Here is a 15,213-nt window from a genome sequence, read left to right on the forward strand (position 1 = left end):
CAAGATGATTCTATAGCACAAGGGCTGAGTGTTAAGTAGGGACAGATTTTGCAAACATCAGATATACGTGTAAAGAGAACTGACATAGTTCTTTGATTTTTTTGATCTCTGAACATTGCTTTAATGTATATTTTAGTAGAATTAGTTATCGTATACTGTATCAGCCTTATAGCTAAATTTTATGAATGCAATTACATTTCATTTGTTTGTGTTACCACTTTTGTTTCACTCCTTTTTTTTTAGCTTTCCTAGTTGCCCTTCCTTTACCTTTATTCTTAGCATTAGTGTTAATGCCACCCTTTTCTGTCAGACATCGTCTTGGCATACCTTTTGTCAGCACCCTCTCTTTTGGACATTATTTATCTTATGTTTCTCATTAACACGAAATATAAAACACATAGAGAAAAATATCACACATTTTATTCCTACCTTCAAATGCAGACGTTTAGTTGATACCCTGTTCTAGGCATGCATTTTGCTTTTTCTGCTTTTAAAGAATGACAGGCAATATTTTGCCATGCCTTAAAGTTAATACAAGACTTTCATATTCACTAGTCTGTTCCCTTTCCACAACTATCCTAAGACGAAGTGTTATGAGTTTTGCTTTTAAGAGTAGGAAACTGATGCTCTTGAAGATCATGCAGGTCTGCATGAGTGGACAAAGTACCATGTTGTCAAAAGAATATTCCTGGGGAAGTCGATAGGCAATTCCCTCAAATAGACTTAATGAATTTCCATGATTTGAAATAACCAGAAGGAGTGTTGGAAAGCAAGTGAGTTAAGGAAAAATAACAAAAAGCAGCAGCAGCAGCTACAGTCACATCTCGGGCCACCCAGGGTTCCCTGGGCAAGTGTCTTTTGACTGCAAGGCCTAACAGAACCCAGACCCCCACCAATTCCCACTTTTTATTGGAAGGTGTTTTTTTTTTTTTTTCCAGAGTTCAAGATTGCAAAGAAGAGAATGAACATTTTGTATTCATTTAGATTGTGCCAGGACAAAGATGGTGGGGCTTGGCTTGCAGCATTTGGCAGGTTGAGGGCTCCTGACTTCATTAACTATGAGGCTTTCACATGTGTACAAACATACACATGTACAAACACATGTCTACAGATACGTAAATCAAGTTAGTGAAAAGAAAAATTAGACAGAGTTGGTTAATTTTTTGTGTGTTCAGTCACTTAGTCGAGTCCAACTCTTTGCGACCCTATAGACTGTAGCCCATCAGGCTTCTCTGTCCATGAGGATTCTCCAGGCAAGAATACTGGAGTTGGTTGCTATGCCCTCCTTCAGGGGATCTTCCCAACCCAGGAATCGAACCTACATGTGCTGCATTGCAGGAGGATTCTTTACCCGCTGAGCAATCATTTTAATTCATTTTAAACTTAACTAATAATTACCTTACATGTATCTAATCCTCTTCTTCTGAATAATTTCTTAAAAAATATATTACTGTTACAATGGAATGTATCCGAGGAAATAATCCCTAGAAAATATTGGGGAATCATGCACTTCACATATTAATGAACCCTGAATGCCACCAAGATACAAAAGAGTAAAAGGAAACCTGGGATGTACTTCCTTGCATGTGACGAATTCCAGTGAAGAAGGTGTGCATGAAGGGTGTCTGTTTAGTTAATTATAAAAACAAATTCTCAAGAAATTATCATCTCTTTAAGTTCCTTCAGTTTGTAACTGTTGATTTGGGCCCTAGCTGAGCTGGTTATGAAATAACTAGCCCAGAAGTAAACAGCACACGACAGCTGCAGATTCATTGGTAAATACTGCCGCATATTTGAGATGTACTAGGGAACTCAGAGCTCAGTGATTGCATCTCCAGGTGGGAAATATCTTCCGCTGTGATTTTTGTGCTGATCTGGAACATAGTTCAGGCAGAACAGTGAACTTCACATCTAGGCACCTCCTTTGGGAATGCTCATAATCACGGTAGCTATTTTTGCTCAGCACCCGTCCACGACTATGGAGTTCCATGCAGGGTGAGAGCACTTTTATCTTCTTAACTTAGAAAGGCTGCCATGTGAATGCCAATGGATATATGAAATCACAAAATACCCTTCAAGGGTGAGGAATTCTGAAAATGATCAATCAGGTGATAGATACATCAAAACAAGATTAATAACTTCTCCTAAAGGCATGCAAAGCAGTAGTAAACTATAGAGAGAAATTTTATTTGGATGAAAGTTTCCAGGCTTTTATTGTGATGTTTTTTCCCCTAACTTCAGAAAATTAAAATCTATATTGAGCTTCTAGTGTTTAGAAATCTTTAAGCCTATAGGAATCATCATTGTTTAATTCGAACACAGGAACTGTGTTATGTTTGCCATAGACTAGGTTGGATTTACTCACAGACTTTCAGGAACTCATAGGAAAGACAACAAAACATCACTACACATCCTTCCGTATATGAGCACCTGGATTTCTCATCATTACTAGTGGGAACATAAAGTGGTATACCACTTTGTAAAACTGGCACTTTCTAATAAAGAAACACCCTTCTTTCTTTATAAAGGGTGTTTATAAAGGTATATGACTTTGTAAAACTGGCAATTTCTAATAAAGAAACACCCTTCTTTTTCTTTATGAAGAAAAAGACCTTCATAAACCTATGAATGGTGGCTTTGTTCATAATGGCCCCCCCGTGGAAAAAACCTAAATGACCATTACTATAATAGTGGATAAACCATCTGTCGCATATATTTATATAAATATAAATATAAATAAAATGTGACTACTACTCAGCAATCAAAATTGCTAATTTGCTAATAAATCATTGGAGCACAAGAATCCTGATGTAAAAAGTGAATGGATGATTCTGTTTACATAAAATTCAAGAATAGGTCAAACTCATTTATGGTGATAGAAGTCAGAACAGTGATTATCTGCAAATATGGGATGTTATGGATGGTGAAAGGACTGAAGAAATTTTCCAGAGTTGTGAAATACTATTTTAATCAGGTTACATTGAAGTATAATGCGCACTGAAGTTCATCAAGCTGTGCAACTAAGGTGTTTTATTGTTCAATATATAAATTATACTTTAAAGTACTATAAATACAAATTTAGAAAAACTCAAGATATTGTTAAGAAAAGAGAGATTATAATGGCAGTTTATGTTGAATCCTCAGGGAGGAAAACCTGAAGAAGTGGTAGAGGTGTTGAGGAAACAGTTTAATATGCCTTTTGCTTGTGGTATTTTGGTTGAGGGAGGAGAGAGCTTGTGCATAGCTGCTGGGAAGAGTGGGAGGATGGAAATAAAGGTAACCGAGGGTGGCATATGGATTCAGATCTCTAACTTAGAATCTGAGCACAGCTATGTTTCTATACCTTAAGGGCCATATGATTTCAATACATCAAAAGAAGTACCTTTAGCAAGACAGTGTCCTCTAAAAGTAATAAAAATAATGGTGGACACCAGGGATGCTTGTCCTCTATAAGGCTGGGAAAAGTTGTCCAAGTTATGTACAAGTCAGACTTGATTCAGAATGCATCTTTGGGGCAGGGATGTTATTTTAAAAAGGAATAAAAATTCTATATGAAAGAGTAATAGATTAGTCAGAGACACTGAGTATTAAAATTACTGTGGCTTCAGCTTTCTTTGAAACTGGTGAGTCTAAGGCTTTTGGGTTACATTCCAAAGAAGATGGTATGTGCGTATTTATTTTCATTGAGTGCTCTTGGGCCCCAGAATCAGTGCTTAATGAGTTTGATGGGTTTGAGCATCAATTTTATTGTTATAATCTGTTGGAAGTTAGAACTTGACTTTCAATTTCCAGACTTCAGAACAGTACATGTGAGCTTGCCAGAAGTTTTGTAAAATCCTATAGCCAGTCCAGCAGTACCTGTTGAATGATTGTATCTCCATGACAGCCAATGACTATGCTCAGTAGGAGCTGATTCTACTGAGTAGAACAGGCCATTTTTTTTTGGAAAGGCTTCCTGATGGTCTCTGAGTCACCTTCAACAGTAGGAATGAGAGATTTCTACCCACAGAGTGGCCTATAGCACCTGGCCAAGTTAAAAGCAGAAACCTTAAAAAAGCCTATTTCCTCATCTATAAGAATGGTTTGTTTACAAATAAGAAGTGGCAAGTACCCATTAACTCAATCAATCTTCCCAAAGCAAAGGGGCAGGGATTTTGCCCAAATGTGGGTTTTCTCTCTGGACACTCAGATAGTAAAGCTAACCTAATACATGAATTCTTAGCTCAGCATCAATCTGCAGGCATGAGTAAGAATTTCCGGGGCATTAGATTAAACGTGTGAAATTATTTATTGCATAATAGAAGATACGGAAGTCATGGGAACACAAAGGACTATTGCAATTTTGTATTTGAAAAATACCTCTAAACCCTAGGGACTTCCCTGGTGGCTCAGATGGTAAAGAACCTCCCTGCAATACATTTGACCTGGGTTCTATCCCTAGGTCAGGAAGAGCCCCTGGAGAAGAGAATGGCTACCCACTCAAGTAGTCTTGCCTGGAGAATTCCATGAACAGAGGAGCCTCGTGGGCTACCGTCCATGCGGACACAGAAGAGTCGGACATGAATGAGCAACTTTCACTTTCTGATCCACCACCAAGACTATTGCTTTGCTATAAAATTTTTTTCTCAGCATAAAAATAAATTTCATCAAAATAATTAAAACCTTAGAGAAGACAGTATGATGTAGCGAAAAGAACACGGACTTTGGAGTCAGCAGATCTGGATTTGAATTTGGTCCTCACCAGTTATAGTGACTCTGAGTTAGCATCAGTGCAGGTTACAATGCTGTGTACTGGGGCCAGATTCCCCAGTAGCTGATGGCAGCAAACATTATTACTCACTTGTGTTGCTTGTTTTATTGGGCGGCCATGCCTCTGCTCTCTAGTTGCTTTATTCCAAACCCCACATGAAGAATAAGCCCATATCTTGAGAGCATTGTTGGCCTCACGGGAGAGGGGAAGAAAATAGAGCCCATGATAGACAATGGTAGATTTCTACTCACTGGCTTAAACAAGGCATGGGGCCAAGCCTGACTCATTGGGGGTAGGATTGTATAATAGACTCATTGGAAGTAGCAGAAAATAGTCTGACTCTAATCTACTACAGTGATCTTTGTGAAGTTACTTCTCTAAATCTGTCTCCTCAGACTGTCAAACAAGGCTAATGATCCCTGTCTCTGCTGTAGTTCTCAGTAAACAGTTGTAAATGAAATGCTCTGAACAAATCTAGCTCTTTTTTTCCCCTTCTTTTGTGATGTTTGTGGATGAGCACTGATTTGCATTACTGTGAATTTCAGAGTTTAGAAATTAATTAATCTTCACAAGCTATAATTTAGCAAGTGTTTTTTTGGCTACATCTTACTATGTGCCCTGAAAATCATTAATTTGAAAGAAATATAGACCTTGCTGTTTTTCTTTTAAAGTTCACTAATACCGCGTTAGTTGCTCAGTCATGTCTGACTCTTTGTGACCCCAAGGACTGTAGCCCACCAGGCTCCTCTGTGCATAGGATTCTCCAGGCAAGAATTCTGGAGCGGGTTGCCATTTCCTTCTCCAGGGGATCTTCTCGACCCAGGGATCCAACCTGGGTCTCCCATATTGCAGGCAGATTCATTACCATCTGAGCCACCAGGAAAACCAAAATGAGCCCATGGGATTTCCCAGGCAAGAATATTGGGGTGGGTTGCCATCCCCTTCTTCAGGGGATCTTCCTCCTCAGAGATCAAACCTGAGTCTCCTGGATTGCTGGCAGACTCTTTACCATCTGAGGTACCAATGTTAACAATTTGAATACAAAGTATGATAGTGGTTCCATTATACTTTGTGTTTGAGAATATGGGAAAGTATAAGTGTTCCCATTATGCTTCATATATGAGAATATGGAAAGGAGATTAGCATTATTAGTCTCACTTTATAGTTAAATGAATTAGTACAATAATTTAAAAAATTCATTAATTCATTAGCAACATTTTAAGTTTTTTCTTCTGATTATTAAATAGTAATATGTATACATTATAGAAAACTGAAAACACAAAAAAAGGATTTAGAAAGAAAGTAATCATGCATAATATTCCAAGAATATCCTGACTAACATTTTGTTATACTTAGATCATTGTTATCTCCTTCTCTCCATGGGTATTATGGCTATAACTTTGCACAACCAGAATCATAAAGCATAGGTTTCTTTTTTTAATACTTGATTTCTTAATATGTTTTACTTTTCTGTCCATTAAAACATCATTTTCAAGGATGTTTAATATTCTTCTGTTACATACAAGTCATACATATGATGCTTGCACCATTGGATATTTCGTAAATTATTCAGCTTTCTACTCTTGATTATTTATAATTGTTTTTTGTTCTATTTTGTTTCGCAGTCAGTGCGGCACTGGATTGAACATCTTTACATATATGTTTTTGTTTGCATTTGGAATTGTTTATTAAGTCTAAGGTTCTACAAAAACAATTAGGTCAGAGAATGTTTGAAGTACTTGATATGTATCACTACTTTGTTTTCCAAAAATTTTTGACAAACATTGTTGACTTTTTACCATATGCATAATACTAGTGGGACAAAGTTGGCAGTAGGTAGTGATGAGTTGAACTGGAAGATGGGATCCAAACATGAACAAGACCTCAAAGCAAATCTGGCCTCAGAAAGAAAATAAGGTTATAAATAAAAGTGGGGCATTGTGGAAATAATTGAGTGTGGGTTAAAACTGAGAGCAGCCAAGGTCAAGCTACTAAATGAAAACAGTAGCATTTTAAAATTCTTGCCCTAAGGAATGATGCAAGGTTTTGTGTCCTAACTGGTTTGGAAGACAGAGAACAGACTAGTCAGTGGGAGTGGTCTTGTGTGGGTCTTCCCCAAGGTCACAGAGTTTGTTAGGGACCCAGGATCTGGGCCTTTTGATCCTGTGGTCAGTGTGCTTTTCGCCACATCACGGTGACTCTCACGTGTGCATTGAAGAGTCAAATTACCACACCAGACATGGTGTAACTGAGTGACGAAATGCATGACATAGACTCATGCTTCCTGAGTCAGTGGTTCTCTATCCAGGGACTATGAGCTGGGTCAGGTTAAATTTCACAACAGTTACCGAAAATGTGCTTTTGCTTTGTTCCCATGACCTTCTGCAGATTGGCTCATTGTTTCCTGCTCACCCCACCTCTGACCCAAATCATCCATGAGAAGATTCTAACAGGTTGTTGCATCCTCAAAACTGCTGTTTCTCTTGATGTTCTCTTCCCCTTGCTCTACAACAAGTCTTTTGCACGTGCCTCCTCGTGTGTTGTGGGAGGCTCAGCATTTATGAGTCAGTTTTAAAAACTGAGCATTACACTGCACCAGCTCCTGGAAGCAGAGCTGTGAACAAGAAAGGCACGTCTGCTCCTCAGAGGGTGAACTCTAATGAAGGGAGACAGACAAAAACCAAGCAATTTAATAGACACAGTAACTTCAGATAGTAAAAATATTTTAAAGACAGTGACAACAAAGGGGATAGAAGGGTGGGGTGAGTTGGGAGATGAGGATTGACATACCCACGCTATTGATAATGTGTATAAAGCAGATAGCTAATGCAAACCTCCTGTATAGCACAGGGACCCTTACTTAATGCTTGGTGGAGACCTAAATGGGAAGGAAATCAAAAAAAAGAGGGGATAAATGTGTACATATGGCTGACTCACTTTGCTGTACAGCAAAAAAGTAACACAACATTGTAAAGCAACTATACTTCAATAAAAATTTTAAATGTAGATTAAAAGAAAGAAAATAAAGTAAACCAGATAATATGATAGAGGTGAAGCTTGAACCTTATCTAGGTCCATGGACAGGAACGCCTCTTTGAGGAGATGCCTTTTAGGTAAGATCAGGATGGCAAGAAGGAGTTACCTTGTGAAGACTGGGGAAGAGCATTCTGTACAGGAAGGATGCCAGCTGCAAAGGCTCCAAATCAGGAACAGGCTTGGCATGTTCAAGAAATAGAAAAACAGTCTGTGTGCCTATAAGGTAGTGAGTGAGGGGGAGTAAAGGAAAAGACAGTCTTAGACCTGGGCCAGACCTGTGGGGTCTGGAAACCTGCCTGTCACCCAGGATTCCTCTCTCCCTGCAGGCATCCTCCACTTTAGATTATTTACCTCAAATTAGCCCCCTCATTATTCCTCAGAGCTCTCCCCTTTTGCTGGCTTATATCAAGTCTCTCTAGGGCAGTCTGAATCCTTCCTGCTAACATCAGATTTCCTCACCTTAGTTCACTCCCAGGTTAACATAGGAGGGATGTTTCTAAATGCAATCTGACTGTACCACTGTAGATTTCAAGTAACATGCAAGAAAGCCTCCCCAGAGCAAACAAAACCTCTCCTTATCTGGTCCAGCCTTGTTTCTTACCATCCTCTTCTCCTGTCTTCACATTCCTTCCTTCTTTATTCCCCCTTCTCATATTTACTTTTTCTCAAACTGTCCAGAGCTTCTCCCTGCAAGCAGATCATGCTTATTTTTGCACCTTGTACCAGCATTGCCCTCTGCCATGCACACGTGGTCTTTTTTCCTCCTCTTCATGTCCCTTTAGTGCCCCTGATGCCATGAGGGATGGAACCAGCTGCCCTCCTGGGTGCCATAGCAACTATTGTTGCTTCTGCTACACACATAGGACTTCTTACATCTCCCTCACTAGGGTGAAAGTTCTTGCAGGTAGGGTCTGAGTCTCATTTTCTTTTCTATTCCCACAGTTAGAATGAGGGCAGTGCCAGGCACAGAGGAGGTGCTCTGTGAACGTAGGCAAGAGGTCCTCATCTACTGTGGGTCCCGATAGAAGTATTTGGGCAGGAGGGGCTTTGAGGAACCCTTGCGCCTTCCTCTGATGTGGAGGGCTGTGGCAACTTCATGGTCCCAGGAAATCTACTAAAAAAATGATGGTAGTGTCAGTCTTGGTTTATGAGGAAGATACTAAAAATCTCCCCAGTGCTCTGTCTAGACATGTGTGCGTGCTCAGTCGCTTCAGTCATGTCTGACTCTTTGCGACCCCATGGACTGTAGCCTGCCAGGCTTCTTTGTCCATGGAATTCTCCAGGCAAGAATGCTGGAGTGGGTTGCCATGTCCTCCTCCAGGGGATCTTCCCCATAGTAGAGGCTAAATAAATATTTCATAGATTAATGAATGATCAAGTTAATGACTTCAAAGAGAAATTCTTTCCATATCCAAATAACCTTGGCAAGGAATACAACCCTGATCCTCCCATGAAAAGGAGAAGTATATTTCTTCAAGGTTTTTTTCTTATAGCAACATCAGAATTTATTTTGATATTTGGATTTTTCCCATTGAACCTGAGGTATTTGCTTGAACACTTCTCAGGGCACTTCACATATGGATCCTAAGTGTGTTGTGTGTGTGTGTGTGTGCCTGTTTATTTTCTTATGTTTGTGAACAGGAAATATTGTATTTACATGTCACTTAAGTTTTCTCAGAACTCCCTTCCTACAGTCCCAGGAACCTGCATCATACTGGAATGAACTATTTCTCGACAAACCCAGAGAACATACTGTCATGCTGACCCTCTTGTTTGTGTGAACAAACTATTTAAGGTAAATGTATCAGCACTGAGATGTCATTTCCTCAAGACTCAGGCTTTTCATGTGGTTGATGTGCTCATGTCTGAGTGGATAGACTTCTAAAAATTAAAATACTGGCTAAACAAACCAAAGAAAAATATTTTGAGAAATATTTAGATTAAAGCTGATTGATTCATAAATGTAAGAACTTGATCAAATATATCGTTATAAATTATGATCTATTCAAAAATTCATCACAAAAGAGCAGATGTAATAGATATGATTGATATTGAGTTACTTACCATCATCACATTTTTAAAAGTTCTGGAGATGAATTGAAAAAACTCAGTGACTGAAGAAATATGAAGAATGCTTTTATTCTTATTGTGACTTAGATGTTATGTGAAAATTGCAAAGTTATGAGTAGTTCTCTGAAACTGGCAGAATAAAGATGATGTGTCTTGTATATATTATGAAAACCACAATTCTTGTAAAATGCATAAAACACTCAAATATGCAAGTGAATGTAGTGTTTCTTTTTTCTCCCATATTTTAGTGTCAAGCAATATAGACTCTATTTTTTTGGGTACACATTCCCAAGCAGATCTCTCTTGGTGTGCAAATATACAAAATTATTTTTTTAGCATTAGATAATATTGATCAAAAGAAAATTACATCCATGAGTGGAAAGTAGGAAGAGGTAAAAACAAAGGAAATTCTAAAAATACAATTTAAAGAATCCAATTCAATACCATGGGGGTGTGCCCAGGAATTAATATTTTGGTAGAGCTCCCCAGGTAATGCTGGAGCATAGTCAGGTTTGGGAGGCACTGGCAAAACCTAGTTCTCTCTTCCTGGAATTAGATTTAACATCTGTCAGCCTACCTCTGTACTAGGTAATAGTGCTGAATGGAGTCCTTAGCCCACAGCAAGAGAGGAGGGAGCAGGTACTTCTTACTTCCCTCATATAATGATAGGGACGTCTATGGTCCATGGACATCGACTGGCTGCAACATCTAGCTTTCCCTGTTGGAAATGTCAGCTGACAGAGTTGCTGAGAAATATGGAGATTATTTTAGTGTAATTTGTCATTTCACAGTTGAGGACACCTATAGATAGTGAGTTACTTGGCAAGGTCACACAGATAGTTCTGGAAAGATTTGGGAGTAGAACTCAAGTTTCCTGAGACTTTCGTGCTTTTCTCATTAGGAAAAAAGAAAAGGCTCTTTATACTGAGACTTCAAGGGAAAGGCCTCTTTCCCCATCACTTTACTAGACATGCTGTTACCTAGTCTCGGACCTCAGGTACCCCCTAAGGCAGTAGACACCAGTTGTAATGCCAGCCTAATGCCCCTTCTGCCTTCTTTTGGTAAAAGCCCTTGACTAGTCATTGTGAAAATGCTTTCTTCACTCTCTTCTGGTTTGAGTGGGTTTACCCCGGCCCCTGGCCTGAGGGGTGGGGTGTGAGAGAGGGCATATCACCCAAACCAGAACACTTGAAGATTGAGTGTTTAGTTCCAGGAGGGTGCGACTTATCCAGGCCAGTGAGCATCAGTCAGGGAACTTGTTGGAACCACTGAGAAAGAGCTACTCTCTCCTTTGTGGTCCTTGTGGGCAAGAGTTGAGCTACTGCTGCTGGTGGCAGCGGTTGGGGACACCCTGCCTGAGAATGAAGACAACATAGAAGAAAAAGTCATGTAGAGAAAGTGAGACTTATCCCTGGTGGCTCAGCCAGAGTACCTGGGTCCTGTCACACCATTTCCACATCTTCTCCTGGAGTTTTCACTTCAGTTCAGTTCAGTTCAGTCACACAGTCGTGTCCAACTCTTTACAACCCCATGAATTGCAGCACACCAGGCCTCCCTGTCCATCACCAACTCCGAGAGTTTACTCAAACTCACATCCATCGAGTCGGTGATGCCATCCAGCCATCTCATCCTCTGTTGTCCCCTTCTCCTCCTGCCCTCAATCCCTCCCAGCATCAGAGTCTTTTCCAATGAGTCAACTCTTCGCATGAGGTGGCCAAAGTATTGGAGTTTCAGCTTTAGCATCAGTCCTTCCAACGAATACCCAGGACTGATCTCCTTTAGGATGAACTGGTTGGACCTCCTTGCAGTCCAAGGGACTCTCAAGAGTCTTCTCCAACACCACAGTTCAAAAGCATCAATTCTTTGGCACTCATCTTTCTTCACAGTCCAACTCTCACATCCATACATGACCACTGGAAAAACCATAGCCTTGACTAGACGAACCTTTGTTGGCAAAGTAATATCTCTGCAAATATGCTACTGGAGATCAGTGGAGAAATAACTCCAGAAATAATGAAGGGATGGAGCCAAAGCAAAGACAATATCCAGTTGTGGGTGTGACTGGTGATAGAAGAAAGGTCCGATGCTGTAAAGAGCAGTATTGCATAGGAACCTGGAATGTCAGGTCCATGAATCAAGGCAAATTGGAAGTGGTCAAACAGGATATGGCAAGAAGTAAACACTGACATTCTAGGCATCAATTTTCACTTAGGTGTTAATAAATCGACTTATGGCCTAAGCTGATTTGATTGGGTTTCTGTTAACCTATGCATGAGAGAATTCTGCTGATATACTGGGTTCTGTCATTTTGCAGCTATTCCACCATTTCACTGTAATGCTCATTCTTTATTTTTCCTTTTTAAGAGCTTTTTATTAGAAAAAACATAAAGGATTAGTTAGCCATGGTTATCCTGTTTATCATTTACACAGACCAATTGCCTGGTTATCAATAGCCCTGCCCTGACATGCCTTATATTAAGCATGAGGGAAAGTTTTTTTTCATAACTGTTTACACACTGGGCAAGGCCTGTGAAATGTCATCAAACAAAGATTCTTGCTTTTGTGGAATTTAACTTTTTGTGCAGGGAGCGATAATCAATGAAGAAAACATAAAAAATTAACATGTAAATTGTCCTGTGGGTTAGAAGGTGAGAAGAGTTATTTTAAAAATACCATCAACAAGAAAAAAACAGAGTAGAGGGTGCTAGAAATCCTGAGGGTGTGAGGATTGCAATTTAAAATAAAACTTATTACAAAAGTTACAACCTAGTAAAGACTTAGTGGTAAGGGAGTTGGGCAGATGGCCACCTGGGAAAAAGGGTGCTTCAGGTTTTCAGGATAACCAGTGCCAAGACAAAAATGGAGTGTATCTGTAGTCTAGAAACAGCAAGGAAGCCAGGGTAGCTGCCAGAGCTAACAATGGAAAAACAAAGTCAGAAAGGTCACAGAGATTAGTTACATTTCATTTGCAGTTATCTATGAACACTTTTGTCTTTTACTCTCTGAAATGGAGAGCAAGTGAAGTTTATTTCACTTTATTTTTAAGTTTTTATTATCCTATCTTACCCTATTCTATTTGATTCTTTTGGAGGAGTGACGTGGTGTACTTTGCAATTAAAAAAAAAAATGCCTGTGGGTATAGAGTGGAGAATAGGCTGGGGGTAAGTGGAAGCAGGGAGACTAGCTAGGAGGCTGTGGCAGAAAACGTCCACAGATGCTCAGCACCACATTCAGTCTTCTAAACATTCCTCAGTGCCATGTGCCTGGAAGCTCACAAACTATTTTCCTCGACTCCCTTGCCAGCTGGTTTCCACATAGGAACTGCCAATGGAAAGCACGGTGGTAAAATGAATGTAGGAGGAAGAGAGCCCCATTTATTTTCCTGCTTCTGGTTGCACCTCCATCCAGACGGCAGTAGGGAACATCAGTAACTGAGCACAAAAAGGAGGGAAAGGCCATCAGCTGATAAGGAGAGGAATGCAAGTGCGGCATGTTTGGGGCAGAAGTGGTGGGTGAATAGGAGTTCAAGTTTGGGCATGTGAAGTTTGAGATGCTGTCCTAGTGGAGCTGTCAGTAAGTGACTGCATAGTATGGAATTCAGGAATGAGATCTAAGCTGCAGATGTTAATTTGGAAGTTGGTGATGTTATTTAAAGCCGTGAGATGAAGATGACAGAAAAGGAAGATCACCACTGGGATCCTGAGGCTCTCTAACATTCAGAGCTCAAGGAGAAAAAGAGAAAGCAGAGAAAGAATGAGTCATGATGATGAAAGCCTCAGACCTTGTCAAATCAGCTGATGAGTCAAAAAGATGAGGACCGAGAATGGAAGCTGGATTTAGCTATGTGGGGTGATTGGTGACCCTGATAAAAGTAGTTTTAAAAGAGTATGGGGGTGAAAATCTTGGCACTGGTTTATTCATTCACTAATTCATTCAAAAGTACTTATTGAGCATCTGCTTTGAGCCAGTCACTGAGAATTTCAGGTGAACATGAAAGACTTTGCCCTGACCTCTCTAAGTTAAGAGGATTCTACTTGTAATTACAGGCTATGATATCAGGCAGGGATCAATTTCAAAACAGACCTTTACTACATGTGTGCGTGCACAGAGGCATACACACCCTTGAAGGCTGAAGAGAGCAAGAAGACACAGGCTAAGGGAAGTTTACTGTAAGCCCATAGGATGTATGAGAACACTCCTTGCCTCTATGGGCTAGGACTTGTTAAATACTGTTTATCTTATGAGTGGCTGCATCTGGCACCTTTAAAAGGGGATTATCGACTCTCTTTTTGTTTTTATTTTGGGAAGTATTTGACCGGGTGCCATAATTTGATTTTAATCTGATTTTATCTCTGTAGTGCTTAGATAGTTTAATTGCTGGTTTGATCAGGCACCTAGAATGTGAATTGTTGGAAAAATAACATGCTGCATTCTTGTAGTCAGGACTGTTTCCATGGATTCTCTTTCCTGAATACAAGCAGTTATTCATAACTCTCCAGGGACTAAAACTTGCAAAATAGTATTTTGTTCATCTAAATATTGTTTAATAGAAATCCTGTAAAGCAATATCTGAAACCCTAATATTTTCTTAGGTAAGTTTTGGCATGAGGTCCTATGCAATAAAATAATTGAAACTGAAACAAAACTTAAATGGTAGACATCCTAATATGTGTTTCATTATAATATTGGCTCTTAAATATTAATCTCCTGTAATTTACTAGCAAAGTAATCACTAGGATATAATAAAAATGTTAGTATAGCTTGAAAGTTATTTGTTTGTAGATAGGAGACCTCTGTAAAGTACAGAGAAATATTATTCTTGCAAATATAAACACATCAGTATTTTGGGTTTTTTGCTTGAATTCTGTAAACACTACTAATAACCTATAAACAAATGCTCTTGGGCCACAACAATATCAAACTGTGATAAAGTGTGTATATTTTGTTCATTCAGGCAATGAGATTGATCTTTAAAGAACTTTCCTTAACAAGTATCAGTATTTTAAAGCATCAGTATGTCCCATTTTAAACTCGTCCCTGAGTCCTACCAAGCAGCTGAATACAACATACTCCTACATTCCGAAGCCTGAAACGCAAATGATTTGTATCTTAAATGTATTTATTTCAAGAAAGGGATTCTTTCACCGGGAATTTTTATCAGGAAGTGGGTGAATAGATGAGATGATTTTTTTACAACAGTAAAAAAATCAGTTATATATTTTTAAAAAGCTGTCTATAATCAAATGATTTATTCTATTTTATAACATATCTAAAGTAAACTATAAGCTCCAAGTGATTAAAAATCAGGAAGTTCATGGCCTGGTTTTGGCTCAAAGAACTTGAAATAGCCAAACACA

Source organism: Budorcas taxicolor, chromosome 9 (assembly GCF_023091745.1).
Source record: "Budorcas taxicolor isolate Tak-1 chromosome 9, Takin1.1, whole genome shotgun sequence".
In the NCBI taxonomy this organism is placed as follows: Eukaryota; Metazoa; Chordata; class Mammalia; order Artiodactyla; family Bovidae; genus Budorcas; species Budorcas taxicolor.